This window comes from Protopterus annectens, chromosome 3.part1 (assembly GCF_019279795.1).
Source record: "Protopterus annectens isolate FY-2018-M chromosome 3.part1, PAN1.0, whole genome shotgun sequence".
NCBI lineage: Eukaryota > Metazoa > Chordata > Ceratodontiformes > Protopteridae > Protopterus > Protopterus annectens.
In genome coordinates this window covers 1,509,161,207-1,509,184,505 of record NC_056732.1, presented here as the reverse complement: position 1 = coordinate 1,509,184,505, position 23,299 = coordinate 1,509,161,207, and the positions used below count along the sequence as shown (strand labels likewise).

At 37.7% G+C, this 23,299-nt stretch overlaps 1 protein-coding gene across 4 annotated transcripts in view; it reads right to left on the bottom strand.

Annotated features, from left to right (window-relative positions):
* The window catches only part of SLC4A2 (solute carrier family 4 member 2), a 2,370,566-nt gene that overhangs the window by 737,719 nt on the left and 1,609,548 nt on the right, over nt 1-23,299 (bottom strand). The window lies entirely within an intron of this gene.

Genomic DNA, 23,299 nt, shown 5'->3' with positions numbered 1-23,299 from the left:
TAAGAAGCATTACAATTGGTGCTTGTATAAAGTAGATCCTTCTTATAAAAACACACACATATATATATATATATATATATATATAAAAACATATAAAATACTCATTGAAAAAACAAGGATTACAAAAATTGTAAAAATTGCAAAAATTACAACAATTATAATATGAAATTCATAAATCTTAAACTTGATAAAATTATAGTATAAGATACACTGAGCCTATTGTAATAAAAAATATACACTAAGGCTAATGTTTCAAGGGTCTATCTACAAGAAAAGGTCTCAATGAAACTTTGTCATTGAGACCATGACCTCTATCTGCCAATAATTTAATGATCCATTTAACTTCTGCCTTTTCTGTTGTATTTCGTATGTTTCCTAGTCTTTCTGTAATAGATTTGTGTTCAATTACCATAAACATAAAAGAATGCGTACTATCATTTTGTAATACATGATTAGCCAAGGCATTAGTCTCATTTTCCCTGTTAACAGCATAGATATGTTCCCTTATATGTTCCCTAAGTGTTCGATTTGTCATGCCAACATAAAAACATTGGCATTTTGTACACTGACTTAAACAGACTACATTCCTTGATTTACAATCTGCATAAAGTGAAAACTCATACTTTTTTCCAGTGTCTGGATGTATAAAGACATTTGAATTTTTAATAAAAACACACTGATTGCAGCTATGGCAAGCATAAGTCCCTTTCCTATGCGAGATAGTACCTTCATTCTTATTCCTATCATAACACAATAACCTCTTAAGTGACTTGGTATTCTTATAACTAAAAGCTGGTCTACTGCCTACAATATTAGCAATCTTATCATCTAACTGTAGAATATTCCAGTGTTCATTAATAATATTCACAATTGAGAAGTTATTATTGGTATATGGAATAGCTATCCTTTTCCTATTTGGCTCATGTCTCTTCCTTACAGTATTAGTGGATATAGTTCTACGTAAATATGGCAAGCCTGCCCCTTCTCGTTCTATATCATTCAATCCTTTTAAATCTCTTCTATGATATCCCCCCATCTAAAAACTCTTTTTCCATGCCTATAATAGCCTCTGAAAACACAGAATCTTCACTAATAATACGTGAATGTCTAGTGGCTTGATTTCTAACTATATTTCTGTGTATATGTGGGGGGTGCATGCTATCTCTATGTAGAATAGCATTCTTCCTACAAGGTTTCTTAAATATCTCTGTCCTGGCTGACGTGAAATCGCTCACTTTTTTGAATAAATTTGTGCTACAGCGATATACTCTTGGTGTATCTACCTCTTGTGCTTTGGATTTTAACTAATGCAAAATCTGTTATTCTATAAACTTTCTAAGTTTGTAACAGCAATATTTAAAAAGTGTCCCTATTTTTGGGCCTTTGTGCCTCATTATTTATGGCTTTGTCCAGATTTCTTGTTCTAATAGGTCGATAGATATGACACGCACACGTACACACACACACAAAGCGATAGAGCAATCTCAACAAAGAAACAAAAATAGAATTTTACATATTGCTGTTATAAACTTAATTCTTTTATATTTAGTATAATAACTAGACGGAAAACTTTATACACTGTATTATCTTCATTTTATGGGTGAAATAGGTTTTGTGGCTCTCTGAGTTTTATTTTGTGGGAGAGGGGCCAAAATGGCTCTTTTGATAGTGAAGGTTGTAGACCCCTGGCCTAGACAAAGTAAGGCCTTGCTAAGTTTAATTTTGGTGCCTGGCAAGAAAGCAATTCCTAGAAAATGGAAATCAGAGTCTAAACCAACTGAATTTGTACATTTTAACAGAGATAAAAACTGGAAATGGGATATTTAGAAAATAAGAGTAAATCACATAGAAAAAAAATGGAAATTGTGGGAACAATACATGTAGAATGATGTTTTTGAGGAGCGAGATTTAATGGAAGAATTTTATGTAATATTGGATTTTTGACAGTTATACAAAAAAACGTACGTGATGTATATAATGTTTGTAAATAGGAACATGTTAATATGGTTTGCTTTCTTTTATCTAAATGTATATTTGCATATGCTTAAGTGCCAGTTCAATAAAGATGTTAAAGGTCACACCTTGGAGAAAAACCTAGGGGTCATTATAATGAAGGAAGCTAGCTGAACAATAGAAAACACAATAAACAAGGAATGTTAATTTTTTTTCTTTTTCCTGTGGTGTGAAGAGCAAAGGCACAACAATGACAAAAGGCAAAAGCAAGAAAAAGTAGATTTGGAAAAAGAACATTACAGGAAAACTAAATGGAAAATAAGATAGGAGAATACTAGAAAGCATAGAGGGAATGGATACTCCAAAGAAGGTACTGCTAAAGTAATAAATTAATATATATCTTTTTGTCAGTGTTTTGGACATACACATCCCCACTGAATAAAAAATGTAATGGAAAATTATAAACATATAAAGTTTTATAATCAACTGCTGCTTAAATATGTACATGTCATACCCAAGGTAGAAACAGCAGAGATAAATATAGGGGAAAAAAAACACAAGGGAATTGAACTGGTGTTCCTGTGTTCACAAGTGAAAGATTAACAGCTAAAAGGAAGGGCAATGCAGAAAAACAAAACTGTTGACTTACCAAACAAAGAACAGTGCGCAGAAAATGCACCAAAATGATAGTGAACAAAAAACATTCGCAAATAGCAATGGTAAAAAGCAGTGGTAAAATGGAACACTACACAAACTGGGGGGGGGGGGGGGCATAATGCCAATAAAGGAATAACATGGAAGATTTCTGATGCTCTGTAGTTAGTAGTAGAGAAAAATTTGGCATGTTAGTACATATGCAAGTACAGCAGAACAGAAATGCATGCTACGTGAAATAATAAGACAGTAGTAAGGCATTTTATGCCATTATGTAACCTGCAATTTAATAAAGTTGTTTTAAAAAGGAAAATAAAAGTAGCAGGGGACTGAAATTGAATATATAACGTGGAAGGTGTTTGATACCTCACAGGTGAAGTGGTATGTAAATAAATACATGAAATGTTTGGTTTAGATGACAGCTTTCAAAAGCATGATTGAAGGATTTTAGTTGTTCTTAAAACATAAAAAAAATAAAAAAAAAACAGTACATATCAAAAGAACATATCGTTTTAATTCAAGGCTGTGATTCACATCCAATACTAATACCAGACCTTATAGCCACAGCAGTTCATTTAAAAAATGATGTACATGAAAGGGAAACACTGATGTTTCATAACTTATTTAAAAAATACATAAAAATGATCCTGCAGTGAGTTGATGAAATAAACTCATCAGTAACTATTACAAGAACTGGATATAAATACAGAAGACATAAATAAGAAAGACATGTTAAAACTAACCTGTCAGAATTTAATAAATATGAAGGCAAAGAAACAATGGGAAATGGAGAACAAACTATTTACAAGGGACAGAGAAAATTAAGAAGCTTCAGTTGAGAATGAGGAGAATGACAAAACAAAAAGCTGAACTGCAGGAAACTAAAAAACTAATGTTAAAACATCCAGATATCTTAAGAGTATAGGATTCGTGGCTCTGAAGCAAACTATTAGGACAACAGTCCAAAAATCAATAAAACTGTTAGCTCAAAAACTCAAACATTTATTACCAAAATAAGGGACCCAAACACAGGGAAGATTATTAAAAAACTTGAGAAATTATAGAAAAATGCTGGACTATTATGAATGACTACACAAAGGAGGGTTCCAAGACGGAAAACTTAAAAATAAACATCAATGTACTTAAATGGAGCTTCTAGTACTTACAGAAGGGAGGTTCAGAAACAGGAAAATCACCATGTTTACATGGGGTACCTACTGAAATAAAGAAAATACGGGATAAGAAAATAAAAGTTTGGTGCAAGTTAATTAACAGCATTATTAAGTGGGCAATTAGCTAAATCATGAAAGGAAGCAGCAGTGATCTTCCAAAAGGAAGAAGCCAATATGACTGTGGTTCATACAGATCAATTTCTATACTAAACCATTATTACAAGATCTTCATAAACTTACTAACAACAAGAGTGGCAAACATTCTACCTAGAACTATCGCACCCAGTGTAGATTTTGGAAGGCATGTGAAAATTTGATAATATTAACAAGATGTTAATGACTTACAAGAATGGAGAACAGAGAATAGTTAACGTTAACTGGACTAGAGGCTGAGAAAACCTATGACAGGGTCAGGTGGAGATTTTTAAAAAAAACTACAACACAGTAATTTGAATTTACTCCAAGGTGTTTAAAATTAATATTTGCTGTGTATATAAGGAGAGCAAAGGCATGGATAAAACCTAAAGGCACACTTTCAGACAAGATTATAGTTGATGATACAGGGAATGCATCCTCTCCCGTTTATTATTTGCTTTGTATTTGGTACCTCTAGCCCAAAATACAAGGCTGTAATATGAGATTATGAATGGCAACATCAGAAAGAAAAACTGGCATTCTTTACTGATCATACAAATGTATATACTTCAGATCCAGAAAGAGAAATTCCATAGTTCTCTCATACATTAAAAATTCTAAGCTGTACAAGGTATAAAAGAATAGAATTTTTTTTTGTGGTACGTGTCCATATGTGGTGGGTGCAGTGGTGCCCTTATTTGTGGGGCCAAAAAATTAGATACTTGGGGTTATGGATATGTAAAGAAGTTAATCAGGTGGAAAGAAAATGCAGGAAGAAACAAAACAAAATGTAATTATAGTAAAATGGTGGAGAGCAGTGCTGGATAAAAAAAAAAAAGCAAAACACAAGTAATTTTTTCCTTGTTATTAATCCTATATGTAGGAAAATATGGGATAGCATTTAAAATACTGGAATTTGGGAGGAATAATAAGGGGAGAGTATACTGCAATAAACAAATACTTCCAGTGGAGAAGGGGGCACCCTGACGTAAAACGGTGATTTAAAGTTATCTAAGATTGCTATGCTTAATTCAAGATAACAAAATTATACTTCCAAATGGAAAATTATATTAGCCTGCAGGACACTAGATCCAGAAAAAGAGATAATATATGCTTCTGGACTCAATCTGTGAGAGAGAGATTGATAAAAACTTTGTAGAGCATTACTTAAATACAACCATGAAATAAGTAGGTACAGTTAAAACAAAGACTGGACAAGAGAGACTGCTAAGGCAGGATTTGTAAAAGAAAGAAGCAGAGAAGGAAAACGTACTGGAAGCAACAAGCAGATGGAAATCATAAAATAAAAGATTGACATTTTAGGAACAAATACTGGATTGATGGGGATATCCTAATTTGGGAAAAGACGCACGAATTCAGGTTACAAACAGTTATCATATTAATTTTAATAGCTTAAACAGCTACTTAGGGGAAAAAATTAAAAGAGCATTCAGTATATGGACAGATAATTATGATATATAGATGAAGTTGCAGGATGGTTGCAGTAGGAGAGCAAGTAAACAATACATAAAAGATGAAGAAAAGGAGAGCTGTACGATTCCCTGATATGTCAAAAATCAAGTCTGCTACGTATCTTTACTTGAAACTTCCTTCATAACTTTATGCACTAATTAAATGCAAAAATAAATCTCCATCAATGGATGGTCTCTATGATGATGTCAGTAGGGTGTTGGGGGAAGTAGGGAATGTCTTCTGGAGTTATTCAGATTTATTGGAGTTTAAACAACATTTACAACAAATGGGTAAAGAAAGGAAGGAAGGAAACTAGCTTGAGGGAGAAATTATGTTCTTAAACTGTGACTGAAATGGAGTAACCCATCTACCATAAGGCCCTGTTAGACTTAATAATGCAAGTGGCAAAAAATTATCAGAAAATGGAAATCAAAAGATAAAGCTACCCTAAAAGATGTGGTGGGTTACATGAATGAAATAAAAAAGAAAGGGTTAAAACCTCATGTCCAACACAGAGGGGAACTAGGTGGAATATATGGGGCAGATACAATTAGACTCTGAAAGAGCAAGAAAAAAAAAAAAAGTGGAAAGAGGACTATTTTTGCTAATTAAATTTGATGAAGCCAGTTCCAAACTTCTTACCTTCAATATGTCTTTATTATAGGCTCTTGAAGCTACCCTGTGGGATCCTCCCACCATCTGATGTGTTCCAGAGGGCACTGGAAACCACAGTATAGGCTTTAGACAGACTGAGCAACATAATACATCATTCTATTTTGAGTGCTCCAAAGCAATAGCAGCACAGAAAAAGTCATTGGTAAGCCTGAGGTCTTAGAATATGAAACTCAAAGCCAAAAAACACATATATCTCATCTCTCTGAAGTTTATGGGAGATGCACTGACAGCAAAAGTTTCTCAACCAGATGCTAAAATGGTTAAATAGCTACTGCAAATATACAGTAACCTAATCTCTGACATGATTCATCTTGATATTAGTGATGCGATTCTTAATAATGGTACAATATCTGTCAAAGTTCACACTTTCCTTGTCGGAGACCATCATGCCAATAAGAAAGCTGAGACAGCATGAAACAGTACGGCAATGGTCAGATAATCAAGACATGTGGTGAGCTGCTAAAGCTTCTACTAACTACAGCATCGCCCCCCGAAGTACTATGACATAACACTGCCTACAACTGTACAAGCTAATGTTAAGTCAGCAAGGGTCAGGAATGGCACTGTTACAAGGCAAACCTATTGCCTAAGCACTGAATGTAATAACATATGCCCAGACATTTTGTGCTCAAATGAGAAAGAAATGCTAGCAGCAGTTTTTGGATGCCACAAGAATCACAAATTACAATGATGGGAAAAGCATTACAGCTGAATATGACCACAAAGCACACTTAAAAAAGTTTTTTTAAAAAAGGCTCCAGAACATCAGCAAATAATATTACCACAACAGAAGCATGTCTTTCATGTGGGCGGCCGCGGTGGTGCAGCGGTTAGCGTGAACCTCACAGCAAGTTGTTCTCCAGTTTGATCCTTGGCTGGGGTGCCTTCTGTGCGGAGTTTGCATGTCCTCCCTATGGTCACGTGGGTTTCCTCAGGGTGCTCTGGTTTCCTCCCACATCCCAAAGACATGCTCTAGGTGGATTGGAGACTCTAAATTGGCCCTAGGTGTGTGTGTGTGTTTGCCATCTGTGGAAAGTTGGGTGCCGGGCTGGCAACTCGACACCGTAAAAACTCCACTGCCACTCATAAGCAGACAGGTGATCCACTGTGGCGACCCCTAACCGGGAAAAAGCCGGAAGAAGAAGCAGGACTTTTATGTGATGTACAAACCAGGAAAGTTGCAGACACATTCAGTACAGCGCTTTTACATGAAAGCAGAGTCCCAACACACAATTGTCCAAGTATTTTGAGCAGCCCTTCAACTGAAATATTCCTAAACACAGAATAAATCCACCTCTTTTAAAAGACAGAATTCTTTTATTTCAATAAACAAAATATGTAAGCGCTTTTATTTTATAGACCATAAAACTTCTTCAGACAACTCCCCTTCCCGCTACACAGTTTAAATATCCTAAAACATCACGTGTTAAATCCCCTTAATTAAATCATTCAAAAGGCATTTAAAGAAATGGTCTATAAAATCTGAGATACTGGACATATATATTGATAATAAAATATTAAAAACCAAAAACAATAACACAATAAACACATTAAACCATACATTATATATATTAAAACAACATATCCTACCTATCCTACCTACATACCCTGAACCTCCTAGTTCTCAGGTTTGGGGTAGCAAACATTTTCAGAATGGAAATTACTCTGTTGGTGCAGTGGTTAATGACTAAGGGGATAATAATCAGCTTGCTCCCCTGCACTGTAATAATTTTGAACCTGATAATGTAAATGTGAATGAACAAAATCACGTTTGTAATTCTTCGGATTTTCTGCAGTTCAGGAGGTTGGAATGGCTGAGAGACAGGAACAGCAGGAACCAACAGGAGGCAGGAAGGCAGTACACACCCTACACACTGAACTAAGGAGGTTCTTCTGCAGTGAATACGCCTCCAGTAATGAACCAATGGGACCGATATCAGGCCGGGCGGAGGAGATAATTATTTCCAGTAATTCGGTTTCAGACCCAGATGTAGCAGTGTTGGATGCAGAACGCACTATTAAAAATACTGAGGGTGACTTAAGCATTTATAATTTTTCCAGTGTTGTTACTGATGTGGAGTGTGCTAAATTGCTTTCTAAAGAGATCACTTTTGTTCCGTCACGTAAGGTTAATATTCCTGAAGTGCTTATGGACCTTAAATTGTATTTAAGGAAGTTGACTCTGTCTCTGATGTTTAATTTAGTCCCATATCTTGAGCAACCTTTTAAGTTGTCCAGCATCTATAACCCACCACTATATCTAAGTTTTTTGAGAAGGCTTGCGAAATTGATGTATTTAGCATATTAGGAAAAAAATGAAGTCATAGACAATGTAATATGACTGTTAATGAATGTGATTTGGTGGAGTTCATTAAAAGTCAAGACTTGAGAATCATGAAACCAGATAAGGGGGAGTGGGGTGGTAATTATGACTGATACTGAACAGTAAAAAGAATAAGAACTATCTTGCATAGTTTGGCATATGAATACGTTAGCAGGGGTCAGATGAACTCAGCTTATTATAAGGTTCATGTACAGCTGAAGGTTTTATTTACTGATGGCAGAGGAACCATTGATGAATTTAATTTGAATATTGTTTCTCCAAAGCTGCCTATAATTTTCTGTATTCCGAAAATTCACAAGGACTGGCATAAGTCCTCATGCATCCTATAGTTGATGGGAGGGGTTTGATTATCAGTACTTGCGCCCAATTTTTAAAGAGTAATTTAAAACATCTTCTTAAGGATGAAGAACATCTATGTACAGCTTCATGGTACTTTTTGGAGAAGATAAATGAATTGGGGTTTAATGAGGGTGTTATCTTTATTATGAGTGATATTAAAGATTTGTATACGGTGATCCCTCATGACTTGAGTGTTAAATAGTTTACCGAGTGTCTAATTAGGAAAAGGATTAATCAAGAAAACGTGAATCTCTATGAAGAGTTATTGGAAATGATACTTAGTAACAACTTTATATTTTTCGAAGAACAGATTTTTTTGCAAAAAAGAGGGGGTGTCCATGGTATCTCCCATGGGCCCCCTTTTTGCAAATATAGTTATGTTACAGTGGGAATTCCCATTTATTCATGATTGTTTAAAAGTATGTTTAGTTTATACTTGCGATACTTTGATGACAATGATTTATGGAAAGGTGGAAAAGAAGGAATAGGTGAATTTCTCTACTATATTAATTGTACTAAATTTTTGGATTTTACACACAATATTAATGAAAATAATATTCCATATTTAGATGTGATGTTAAAGAAGGATGTCTTATATGTTTGTAGCAAGTACCTATGGGAAACCCACTTTTTCTAATAATTTTCTTCATTTCACTAGTACCTGTCCCCTTTTGCAAAATACAGCAGTTATAAAAGGACAATTGGTTAGGGCAGCAGGAATGGTGACATTGGATCAAGACTTTAAAAATGAATTTGAGTCTAATCTAATGTATAGATAGATCTTTATGTTAATTGTATAAATGTTTTTATAGAGGAAAAACAAAGCGCAGGCTCTGTGAACGGATTTATGAAAACTGACACACACAGAGAGAAGTGCTAATGTACTTTATAAACACATTAAGGATTACCCTGGTCATTATTTTAAATTTATCGTGCTTGAAAAACTTGTAGTGCATGCTCAAGGTGGCCGCGGTCTTTGATTTTAGAAAACAGAACGTTTTTGGCAGCTATATTAGAATTCATATCGCTGGCCGGGGTTCAATGAGCACATTTCCACTGCTCCTTTGTTAAAGATAAAATCGCAATGTAGCTAGGATATGTTATTTTAATATATATATATAATGTATGGCTCAATGTGTTTATTGTATTTTTGTTTTTCAATATTTTATTATGAATATGTATGTCTAGTATCTGGGATTTTATACACTTTCTTTAAATGCTTGTTGAATGATTTAATTAAGGAGATTTAAATATCCTAAAACATCAAATGTTAAATTGTGTAGCGGAAAGGAGAGCTGCCTGAAGAACTTTTATGTTGTGTAAAACAAAAGCTCTTACATATTTTATGTTTACTGAAATAAAAGAATTATTTTATTTGAATGCGAGTTGGTCATCAGTGATATTGAGAGCTATTGTGGTAACCGTTGCATTTTTTTCCCCTTGGTTTGTAGTTTTATTTGTTTGTATTTTCTTTTGAGAGAGACATACTGACTTCAATTTATTTTTTAGGTTTTACTGAGATAAGCTCTTTCATCTGTATAGACTTCTACAGATCCAGTTTTTCATCTAAATTGCCTACGATCATGTTGATACTATAAAAAAGCTAAAGTTACAATGGGGGCAAGGTACACTGTGGGACAGCCTGGATCCATCCATCTGGCTTTTCCCCTGCTTAGAGTGAAGACATGTGATAGGATATTTAACCCATCTTAATTTGCATGGGGATGTTCACAAGTAGTACTTGGTAAGCCCATGTGTCCAACCCTTGGAAATCTTATAGAATTCTAAACTTGTTATTGACCAATCCTCTATTATGTTAAAGTCTGTCCTTTTTCATGTATAATCTCAAAAATAAATCAAGTGTATCAGGACTACTAGACTGATATTTACAAATTGGTTATAGATTTTTTTTTTGTGCTCAACAAACACCATTATCTTGTTTTAATAAATCACTTGCCATAGTTAGTTTCAGGTTAGTGCATCTTGATTATTTACACTTTGTTTCAACTCTGTACAGGTGGACCATATAAAGCTGAGGTAGAAAGAACCACAATCAAGTATGAGCTTCATAAAAGCGAGTGCATACTGTCATAAGATTGAAAATTATAGGCACACATACATTAACAGAAAAGAAAACAACCCATACTACCATTTTTTTACTTACATACATTTTACATTACATACAAGTTTTCTTTCTCTAAAACAACTTTTCTTTAGTCCAACACTGCATACATTGCTCAATTTTTGCCTTCTGTTATATTTCACACATCCTCCTGAACATTATTCTGCATGTATTGTTCAGAAAAATTCCATTTATTTCTATATAAATTGGCCTCCTCTTTATTTTGAATTAACCACACACTAAAGGTGGCTGCCACTTCTTCATCAGATTTTGAAGTGCAAAACCCAGAAGAATTTGTTACTCTAGAATGAGGTAGGGCAGGCACAAACAAATTTTTGGAATGTGAATCCTTGCGTGTTATCTGGCACCTGCAGCTACAAAGGCTTTTCATGTCTACATAAAGCATGCTCTGTGAAACAAAAGTGCTTTTCCTTTAAATCTTTATCCAGCAACTTAACAATAGCTATTCAAATTATGAAAAGTAAAAATTTCCCTTATCTTTAGTCAATTTCTCTGGAAAGGAGCTCCAGGCCTGATATCAGACCAAGTGGACTATAATCCCAGTTAGATACGGCATAGCTGCAGCAAAAGGAGACGGCATGGACTGGCAGCTTCTTTTATCCAGGATACAAGCATGCATCCCCTGGGCTAGATAGACAGATATCTATACCTGCAGCTAGTTCCCAATGGTGATGAATACTACTACAACAGTGGCCCATACAAAGAACGTTCACTGTGATGTATGTGAATGTTCACTGTGATGTGTGTGTACAAGACTTATGTAATCAGAGCAGTAGTTATACAACTATAATGTGACATGTACAACTACACATACAATGACTGCCATGAAGGACATGTTTACCTTCTCTAAAATGGGGGCATCACATAAACTGAATTAAAATAAAGTAACATATCTCCAAGACAGCGGATAACTAGGTGACTCATGAGACAGTTAGGCCTGTCTTCAGTAAAGTAAGTGTATGCAGCTCCCTACTCACCCGTCCTGAATATATATATTTTTTAGTAACAACAAGCAGATCCGATGGCCTCAAAGTCTCAGCCCTTGTGATGGCAATCTAGTAGAGGCCTCGGGCTGTGAAGGAAGATGCTCATTTCAACCCCCATTTAATGTGTTTTGTATTGTCACCACCCTCCCAGTTGCAAAGCAGAACAAGCAGTTTCTTACTATAGCATCCTTAGGTGGCAGAGTTGAACCATTAGCAGTGATGGCAGTATCTTACAGTGTATAACTCTTCATAGCAGTAAAGGCTGTTAGCACTACATAAAAGCCAGCAGCTAATATTACTTTAGAATGAATGCATCAAATCTGTGAAATGTTCAAAAACTGTATAAAACTTTCAAATGTGCTTTTCTGTGAAATACAGCAGATACGCAAAACACAAAATGTGGGGAAAAAAATATGGTAAAACTGCACAGGACATTCAATTGTTTTGTTGCGAAGCTGTAGATGGTAGTGCCTAAACTACAAAACAAATTGTAACTTTCTACTGGGGAGGGGAAACGCATGCGCACCGACTTACTTTAGCCATGCTCCACTAGCTGTACATTATGTCACACAGCTAAACCAACCTTCCTTTAAAAAATAAGGCATTATGGCATTGGCTTGAAAGATCTATGCTGTGTGTAAACCTCCCAGTGTTGACTCAGCTTGAACATCCCTCCTGGATTTGGGTGGAACAACCATGTTCTCGGGAGCTCAGATCACAACAGCCATTTATCTTGGTCTCTTTGTTCACTTCACCTTGGATGCGTTTGCCTTAGGACTGTATGCCCTTCTGAAAAAGCTTGTTTGAATCATATTCTGCACTTCATTCAGTGGTACACAAGGCATAGTAATTCCTTCAGCCAGGACTTAGGAAATAGCAAACTCTAGTTTGTCCGTATATTCTATTTAATTACAAAGAATGCAACTATTTATTTACTGATATAAAGGTACTGCGATCTGTTGCCATAAGACATTATATATATATATATATATATATATATATATATATATATATATATATAAACAAACATACGTACATACATACATACACACATACATACAGACAGTGTGTGCAATAAAGTCAAATTACGGTTCGTGAGAATAATCCAACACTGTAAGGTACAAAAAAATGACAAGAGCACACCAAACCGAGGTTTTATTATTCCAAAAATAAATTCAGGTGAATTTAATTGTAGAATAATAATAATACCTCAGTTTGGTGTGCTCTTGTCATTTTTTTGTGGCTTTTTGGTTTGGGTATTCAACTTAGCGGTGAAATTAAGTACACTGTAAAGTACAGAATTCAGAGTGAAGTGTTGGAGGGACTGGGATGTCAGGATCAATAACTTCTGCTCTGTGGTTGCTCGGAGGAGCCTATTTAGATGTGGTTGGTGTTAGCCCAAGGGAACAGTGCACACTTGTTACATGCCTTTAAGGCCCAGCTTCACTTATCTTTGCCGATTTATATAATACATACATACACATATTTTATATGCGTGTGTGTGTGTATGTTGTGTATATATTTTTCTTTTTTTTGGTTTTCTTTATATATTGGGAGTTCAGTGGCATAGCTCAGAGGACTGTAACCCAACTCACATGGGTACTGTCGGTGAGAGTCTTTGTTCACAGGTTCATAGGAGGTTACTACGTTAATGGCCCTAGGGCCTTATAAGTCTAGCCATGTAAAAACCCATGTACCCTAATTGACCACAGTTAGATGGTCATTGTTAGCAGAGCAATTCTATGATCAGCAAAGGCTATTCCTGTCCATAAGGAACATGGGTGCCACCCCATGGTGAATTTACAGTCACCCATCCATTTGTTAAGGTTGAGTTTAAACAGAGTCATTGAGGAGCTCTGCTTCACGTGAAGTGGGAGCTTATTCCAGAGAAGTAGCAATCTCTAGGAGATATATCTGTCTCTCCAACATGTTCTGTTAATGTCACAGGTTAGGTCGAGATCTCTGGAGTGAGTTACTCATCCCATTTGATTTGCGAATGTGGAGCATTTCCCTAAGGGCAGAGTCGGATATTGCTCTGCAGACTAGGCACAGGATGCCTCTCAGCAGCCTGTATGATCTAGAGTAAAGTGGCAGGGCTTTCAGTCTTTTTCATGTAAGTCACTGGATTCTCTTGGTTAGAAACTTCTGTGATCTCTCCAATTGCTGAAAGTGTCAGATGAGATATAAACATTAGAAAGCATTGTACTCAATTAGTGGTCTGATAAGGGTTGAGTACAGTGGAGTTATAACCCCTTTAGTCTTGGATGGAATGCCCTTATTTATGAGATGCACCAGGCTTTCCTTACCACTATGGACACATGGTGATCGAAGTTTAGATTGCTATCAACCTGCGTTCCCAAATCTCACACCACTGGGTTTGAGCTTAGGGGGTGCTATCTACATCACAATTAGCAGGGTCTACTACTTTGACAAAGGAGATAATGAATCAGGTTTTTGCGTTGAGTTTTAGTCTGACTTTAGTAACCTGACAGCCATGCTGACACTTACCAGACTTGTAACTTGGCATCAAACCCTTTAAACCTTTCAGACGCACACCAGGACTGAGGCCTGAACTGAGAGAGCGACAAAAAAGTTGCAATTTCAAGGGTTTGGTGTATTTACATAGTTAGCATGTGGCATCATGACATGTCCTGACACCAAGTAAGCATGCTCCTTTGCACTACAGCTTCCAAGTAAAAAGTGATTAACTGTAATAAGTGAAAAGAATGAAACCGAGTGACTGCGACCCATCAAGGAAAAAACATTGTATGAAAGCTACAAAATACAAGACCTCATGAAAGTGTTCTATGCCATGGCTTTACTAAAACAGTTATCTATTTAATATATCAATTCATACAAACAGTGCTAACTGTTAAGTAAATCAGTTTACATAAAGTCAAACTGCTATGATAAATCAAACCATTGCAGGTCTCAACAGAAAAGTGGCAAAAAAGAATAGTAAAAGCAAACAAAATTGCTTACTTACCTTAACATGCTGACCGGATAAGTGGTTGAAATGTTGACATGGCAAGGAACCCGTCAATCTGGACTCTAGTGTGACACAGATACAATGTTTCAGAAAGTATTGAAGAAAAAAAATGTGCAGTAACTGGACAGTGTGGCCAAGTACAATGAAAAACAGAAAACTAATTTCTCAAGAAACTAAAACAATCTTTTTAAAAAACTAAAATAAGAGTGAAACAGAGTTTAAAAATAAATAGTATACTGATTAGGCTAATCTAATTAAGGAATTAAACCCGACAAATAGAACCCAGATTGGGACTTTACAGGTACGAATGGGAATTAAGGGTATAGTATATATCAAGCAAAAATGCAAAGAACTAAAATGCAGGTCACAATTGCAGACTTTTAGAATACCTTCAATAAAATAAAATCAAGAAAGAGCAATGGCTGACTTAGCAGCTTTAATGTAGAAAACTAATAATGGATTACAAAAATACAAAGAGAATGAACATTTCTTTCTAAATAAATATATATTTTTCCTAGGTTAAGCTTATCTTAAACGCTGTAAAAAGTCAAAGAACCACTAATGAGAACATCACGGAAAGGAGAATTTAAGTATCACAGAGTATTCTCTGAGAAAGACTGGTCGAAAAAAGTAACAGCTGCAAGGAATAAGGAATGTTAGCCACATACAAGGCATTATAAACCTCATGCCTAGTAAAATTCAAGTTTTCTAAAAGAAGCAATAGAACATTTAGTTCACAAGTTGTTAAAAAGAGGAACAAATGTTTCTACAAGTCCTGTAAGAACTATGACCAGCAGACAAAGGGTAGACCAGACCGGACCGAATGGAAGCAGTGTTGGGAGTAGTAATAAGCATGTAAAAGTTCTACATCTCTTTTTGTAAGACACGGAAACCTGCTAGAGACACAGATTAGTTAGGAAAAAGACTTCCACCATGACTTAAGGAAATATTTTAAGTTATGTAACATTCTCGTCAAGTCTAGACACTAGTGATCAAAACACGAACCTTGCATCTAAAAAGCGAACAGATGGTGCAGCATGAAAAGTTACCCATTTATAGTCTACAAAAAAGAAAACTTGGGAAGAAAAGGTAGGCAAATGAGTACTATTGCATATAATGATCTGGAAAGTGTGAAGAAAATCAGCATATCCCTATGAGGAACAATGGCAAAATAATTTCTATAGCCAGTTGGCATTTTATATTTAATTGTAAACACTTTCAATAAATGACAAATCATGACAAATGCAGATGCAACAATATAAATGTGAAGGACAAGGCAATCATAATAACTAGAAAATGCATCAGAACTGCACACTGAAGTGTTTCTGGCTGCAGATGTGTGTGTATGGCAGGGAGAGTGATATGAATGCAAAAGAATCAGCAGTTACCAAATTCATAATAGGTAATGTAGACAGAGTAAGGTAAGCTATTACAAATGTTTGCCTCCTGTTCCATAACGTTGACCGACTCAAGCCCCCCATCCCAATTCCAAGGTCTTTTCCTCACGCAGAGAATTAAGCGTTGCAAGTTTAGTAAATGATCATGACATAGCAGACAAGGGAGTTTGAATGTTCCTCTCCTCCTTTTACCACACAGGGAATAGCTACATAATTGCTGCCTGCTGTACTGTTGATTCACTGACAAAATTGTCTTGTGTACTCTCCCTTTTTTGCTGAATCCGGTTAGCCCCCTACCTTTGTTAATGGTCAGACTGGTCAGCAACCACCTTCCCATAAAGACAGATATTCATTGGATAGTCACAGCTCCCCTCTCATCTGCACTAAACCAACAACAAATGAAAGTTCATTTCTGAGGATATGTCACTAATAACCAATTATACAACGACCCCACATTAATATTCCAAAACGTGCACGCTGAATGGTCAGCATGCACGTTGTAAATCAAAGACATACACTAATGGAAAAAAGTCCGATCGCTAGTATAACTCTTTTTTCTTCTTCTTTTGGACAGTAACGGAGAATGGAAAGGCTCCGTTGCTGTTATCTCGCTATGTTAAATGAGTTTAACATAGCGAGATATCTTAAAAAAAAAAAAAAAAAAAAAAAAAAAAAAGCAAAAAAGCAATGGAGATCTTCTTTTCGCTGTTGCTTTTTTAAAGCTGTCTCGCTATGTTAAACTCGTTTTCAGTTTTCAGTAAAAACTCAAAGCAGTGTGCTATCCTTTCTTTTTTGATAATAGCAGTACTGAAACAGCAGGATCATTGGTGGTCCTAGAAAACTATGGAGAAGAGGGTTTTTTGACAAGACAGTGAGTCCAGCCATGGCTTACTGGCTGGCTATGAAATCTGCAGACAAGACAAACAGAAATAAGAAGGTATGATTGTTGAGTTGATCTCCAGTATTGGAGGACCATGGATTCTTAATCAGGGCTCTGAAACAGGCTATTAGCAAACACAAAGAATGGAGGTAAGTATACTGCAGAAAATGTATCTCACACCAACTGCATGAAAAATTGGTTTTCCTACAAATAAATTAAATGTACTAAGAGTACAGATGAACTAATTTTGTCCCAAAATAAGTAGAATATGGAGGTTAGATGGATAGCATTATAAAATACATTTTGTACCCAAGCATGCTCAAAATGCAGACGATTATGCAGGAGGGATATTCTAATAAAACTAATAAGCCTAATTATGGGATTTGCATGAGAAATATTTTAATAACATTTTCCATAGTAGGTAAGTTAGAAGGTTCTTGCTGTCCAATCAAAATGATAACACTGGCACGAGGAATGTAAAATAAGAGTTAATAAGCACATTAGTCAGTTTTATAGAACAGGGAACTACGATAAGAACCTGCAATTATGCACTGTATGTACAGTTAGTGACCTATTAACAAAGGATATTCATTTAACAGAAACATTCAGTGATAATAGCATTTACTTGCATTTTGGTGATCAGTCAAAGACGTACTGGAAAAGTACAGTTGTGTACACTTACCATAAATGTAGATGTTTGAGTGTATTCACTGTTGTAGTCATTACATTTGGGTTATCTGCTTGCAGTAGCCTTCAGTCGGCCTGATTAACAAAATCTTGGGTCCTGCATCGGTTGCTGTTCCTTCTTCCATGACGTCAGGTCATCAGGGGTATAAAACATGCACCCGACACCATTACATCAGTTTTTCTTGCCCCAGATGTCAGGTGCCCCCCCTAATGTGAAGCAATTAAATCTATAAATATACAAGGTTATACCTCCAACAAAAAAGCAAATACACCAAAAAGCTTTGAACATAGTAAAGGAGAGTAGAGGTATAGCCAAAAGTAGTAAGGGGGCTGGAGGGAGGGTAACCAGGACTGCAACAGTGAATACACTCGAACATCCACATTTATGGTAAGTGTACACGACTGTACTATGTTCTTCATATTTCACTGTTGCAGTCATCACATTTGGGTAGATTCCCAAAGCTAAGGATGGAAGGAGGAATTTAGATAGCATTAGGACCAGCTATAAGGCCCTGCAAGACTGCAGTGGCAAAACCAGCTCTGGATTTAGAGAAAATTAGTAAATGATAATGCTTGGTGAAAGTATGTACAGAACCTCCAGGTAGCAGCTTCTAGGATGCCCCTTGGTAGGGACGCCCCTGAGAAAGGCTGTAGAGGTAGATGCAGCCCTGGTTGAATGGGATCCGATGCCCTGTGGGATAGGTTTTCCAAGGTGCTTATAGCAGAAATGAATGCAGTGGCCTATCCATTTTGAAATGGTTTGTTTTCAAATAGCTTTCCACTCTGTCCCTGCAGCAAATGCCACCAGCAGTTGTGGTCAGATTTCCTTTGAGATTTAGTCCTGTCCAAGTAGAATCTAAGTTGTCTGTGTACATCTTAGGAGTGCAGTATGCGTTCCCCTTTGTTCTGTGGATTAGGAAAGAAGATAGGCAAATGAATGGACTGATTAAGAGCCACACTGGATACCACCTTGGGCATGAAGAAGGGATTGGTTCTGAGGGACACCCTGTCTGCATGAAAGATGATGAAAGGTTCCACTGCCATAAGGGCCTGTAATTCAGATACCCTTCTTGCAAAAGTGATTGCTAAAAGGAAAGCTGTTTTCCAGGAAAGAAATTTTAAGTCTGCAGTAGCAGCTGGCTCGAAAGGAGGAAGAGTGAGTTTCTCCAAGACAAAGTTAAGATCCCAGGCTGGAGTTGGAGCTCTCCTGGGTGGCCTTAAATTTTTGGCCCCTCTGAGGAACTGCTTGAGCAGTGGGTGAGAGAAGAGGGGAGGTTCTGCGTTATAATGAGCTGAAATGGCTGAGGCATGAATCTTGATGGAGGAGAAAGACAGGCCCGTGTGAAGCATCTCAGTTAAGTATTATAAAATCGGAGGTAAATTGGGCACTGCTGTGCTCATCCCTTGAGATTGGTTCCAGGCACAGAAACTTTTCCATTTTTCAGCATAGGATTTTCTAGTACTAGGCCTCCTTGCCTCTAAAATGATATCCATCACTGGTTTACTGAGGGATGGTAAAGGAAAGATTAGGTAATTAGCCAGGCTGCTAGGTTTAGTGTTTGAAGCTGAGGGTGGAGAATATGGTTCTCCTGCTGAGACAATAAGGTAGGAGTCTGAGGCAGGTGTTATGGGGCCAACAGTGACACACTGTGCAAGAGGGATACCAGTGTTGGCGTGGCCAGTCTGGTGCAATCAAACTCGTCCTTGGTTTGTCTTGTTTGATCTTTAGTAGTACTTTGGAGAGCAGAGGCAGAGGAGGAAAGGCATAAACTGATAGGTTTTTCCAGCTGAAGGCAGATCATCCACTTTCCAAGCTTGTATGTGGGGGGCCCTTCTGCAAAATTTGTCCAACTGATAGTTCTGGGGGGAGGCAAACAGGTCTATATCTGGGTTCCCCCATTTGCTTGTCAACATGTTAAAATTCCTTGGTTCCAGTTTCCACTCGTGTGGGTCCATGAGGTTTCTGCTTAGTTTGTCTGCCAGTGTATTTAGTTTTCCTGGCAGGAATTGAGCTTGTAGATTCACTTGGTAGCTCAGGGCTGTGTTCCACAATGCCATGGCTAGTCTGCAGAGGGGGTAAGAATGTGCATCCCCCCCCTGCTTATGTACCACATAACAGTGGTGTTGTCCGTCTTTACCATTAATTGCCCTGGAAGAATGTGGTCCTTGAAGGCTGTCAGAGCATTCTGTACAGCTAACATTTCTTTTTGATTGATATGCAGGTGCATTTGACTTGGGTTCCATTTGCCCTGAATGCACTTCCCTGACAAGTGACCCCCCCCCCATGCATAGTCTGATGAGTCTGTTGTTAGGGTTTGGGCGGCAAGGGGTAGTGTAAATGGTATTCCCTTGTTTTGGTGGCAGGCCTCTACCCACCACAGAAACTCTAGGCATAGGCAAGGTATGATAGGAATCATTGCCTCTAGATCCTGAGAATGTTGACACCATAGGCTTTTTAGATACCACTGTAGTTTACTCATATGCAGCCTTGCATATGGAATTAGAAGAATGCAGAAGGCAATGAACACCAAGGCTTGCAGTATTTGCCTTGCAGATAGCAGGGTTTTTGTGGCCACTTGTTTGAAGTAGTTTGTCAAATGAATTTGTTTCTCTGGCATGAGGAAAGCAATCTGGGAAGTTGTATTCAAGCTTGCTCCCAGGAATATAATTTGTTGACAGGGTACCAGGTGTGATTTTTTTTAATTTATGGTGTACCCTAGACAAGTTAGCACTCTCTGTACAAAGGCCAGATGATTCAAAAGTATGTCCTGGCTTTCTGCCTGAATTAGACAATCACCCAGGTATGGGTATATTTGAATATTTCTTTGCTTGCAAAATGCAATGACTGGAGCTAGGCACTTTGTGAATACCCTAGGTGCAGTAGATAAGCCAAAGGGCAGAGCAGAGAACTGATAGTGCGTGTAGCCTGCTTTGAAGCATAGGTATCTTCTGCAAGATTCCTTGATTGGGATGTGCAGGTATGCTTCCTTTAAATCTAGTGTTGCCAACCAGGAGTCTTTGTCTAGCATAGGAAGCAACTGGTGAAAAGTCAGCATCTTGAATTTTGGAATCACCAAAAAGGTGTTTAGAGTAGACAGGTCCAGGATAGGACGCCATGAACTGTCTTTTCTGGGTACCAGGAAAAGTCTTGAGTAGAAACCTTGTCCCTTTTCCTCTTCTGGTAACAAATAAATAGCCCCCATACTTAAGAGAGAAAGTACTTGCTTTTGGGCCTCTGTCCACTGATTTGGGGGTAGATCTGGCCATCCGCTTGGTGCTGGTAACGTGTGGAAGTGAAATCTGTACCCCTGGGACACTATATTTAAAACCCATTTGTCCTGGGTAATGAGTTCCCAGTTATTTGCATGAAGAGCAATCTTTCCCCCCAAAGGGGCAGTCAATTGAGAAGTGCTTGGAAGTTTTAAAAAGAAGTAATTGAGACAGTTTACCATAGGGGCGAGTTTTATTACTCCCTGATTTAGAAGTGGAGGCCCCCCACTGCTTAGCCCTGTGCGGACCCAGAGACTGAAGCCTGGGAGCTCTGCTGGATCTGGGTTTGGACTGAGAAGGTCTAGAACAGGCAAGAAAGGACCAATTCTTGGAAGGCCAATGCCTACTAAACCTTGGGGTTGTACTTGTAAAATATCTTTAACAGTTTGTATAGATTTAGCTTTTTCCTCCATCTTTTTAAGAACTTCTTCTGCCTTGTTGCCAAACAGGCAGTCCTGTTTTAAGGGAGCATCCAGTAATTTCGCTTTAACATGATTTGGCAAGGACTGCTCCTTAAGCCAAGCATGCCATCTAAGTACAGACCCAGTTACAGCAGCCTGCAAGATGCCTCTAGTGAATCAAAACTACACTTGTTCAGCTGAATGCAGTAAATCCTTTAAATACTTATTTGCAGCACAATCAGGAATCAACATCATTTTCTGTTTGAGCAATCCAGTAATATGCTGCAGATACTTTAACATATGAAACTGGCAGTTTAAAGCCCTAATGGCCAAAGTTGCAGAAGTGTATACCTTCTTACACCATCTATCCAGCGCCCTGGAGTCTCTATCAGAGGAGGTAGGGAATTTTGGCAGTAGTAGCTTTAATGCCCTTGGGTTCCTGTGAAATGGTGTCGGGATTCGCAGTAGGATTTTTAAAAAGGAACTTGTGAGAGTCAGGGACCCTGTAATATCGATCAGGTTTTCTGGGAGCAGGAGGTTAATAGTCAGGGACCAAGCTAGATTCCGAAAAGGCATCATCAACAATGTCTAGTACAAAAGGTATGGCTAAAGGCCTGTGCTGGGGCAGTAGTAAGAAATCCCTAAGCCTCTTTTTAGAATCTGAAAATACTCCCCGAGAGTATGCAAGGTTTCACCAAAAGAGAAATCCTCTGGGGGAGAAGCAGAGGGAATAGAGTCCTCAGCATCAGAATCCTCATATGTAGATAAGGGTGAATCCTGGTCATCACAGGAAACAGAAAATTCAGAATCCTGGTAAGAAGTATCATAAGCAAACTCATTCTTAGGTCTCTTAGAGGGGGAAGGCTGGCTTCTCCTAATTAAAGTAATAAGGTCTTCAGCCATTCTTACCATTTGTTTTTTAGGCATAGAGGCCTGACCATGTGGTCCGGGCGTCAGTTTTCTAGGCATGGTTCGAGTTTTAGGCCTTGAAGAAGAAGATGGCATCTGTTTAATACGCAAGTCAGTAGTCCTGAATACACCCTCAGAAGCTGGTGCCTGCACAGCGGCTCCGGACCAATCCAAGGTAGAGACATCCACAGGTTCCACAGTTGAGGCATCTCGCAGCATACCGGACTCCGAATTGGTCTCAGTAGAGGCCTGCGAATCTGAAGCAGCGGGTATCAGGAGCTGCGAAAGCGCCTCACTGAGTACTGGCAAACTGGCGACTGGCTTAGGAGAAGCGTCATCAACAGCTTTGGACCTAGGCGGCCTGTCTCTGTCTTTATCTTTGCGTTTTTTCAGAATGTCGGTAGTCGGATGGCTTACCGAAGACATATCAGGATAATGGAACCGAGCACCAAAATATTTAGAGGCAAAAATATAATTAGGATGGACAGTCCGTGGTTTACATAAGGCACAAAACCGACAGCGAGGTACATCGTGGTCAGGGCCTAGGCAAGGAATACAGTACTAATTAAAATCTTTATGAGGTATTTGCTTTCCACAAGTAATGCAATTATTTACTTTTACTGACATCGGTTTAAAGCAAGAAAACGTTTCCCCAACGGAGTACTTAGCTTTAGTTGAAGACTTCAGTTCTGAAACTCGAAAACAAAAATTTCAGGAGACGGCCTACCAGCACTTGTGAACTGCTCCTGCTTCGGGCACTGCACAGCAAGAAAGACTGGTGTAATGGCGTCGGCTGCATGTTTTACAGATCTGACATCACGGAAGAAAGGACAGCAACCGATGCAGGACCCAAGACTTTATTAATCAGGCTGACGGAGGGTTACTGCAAGTA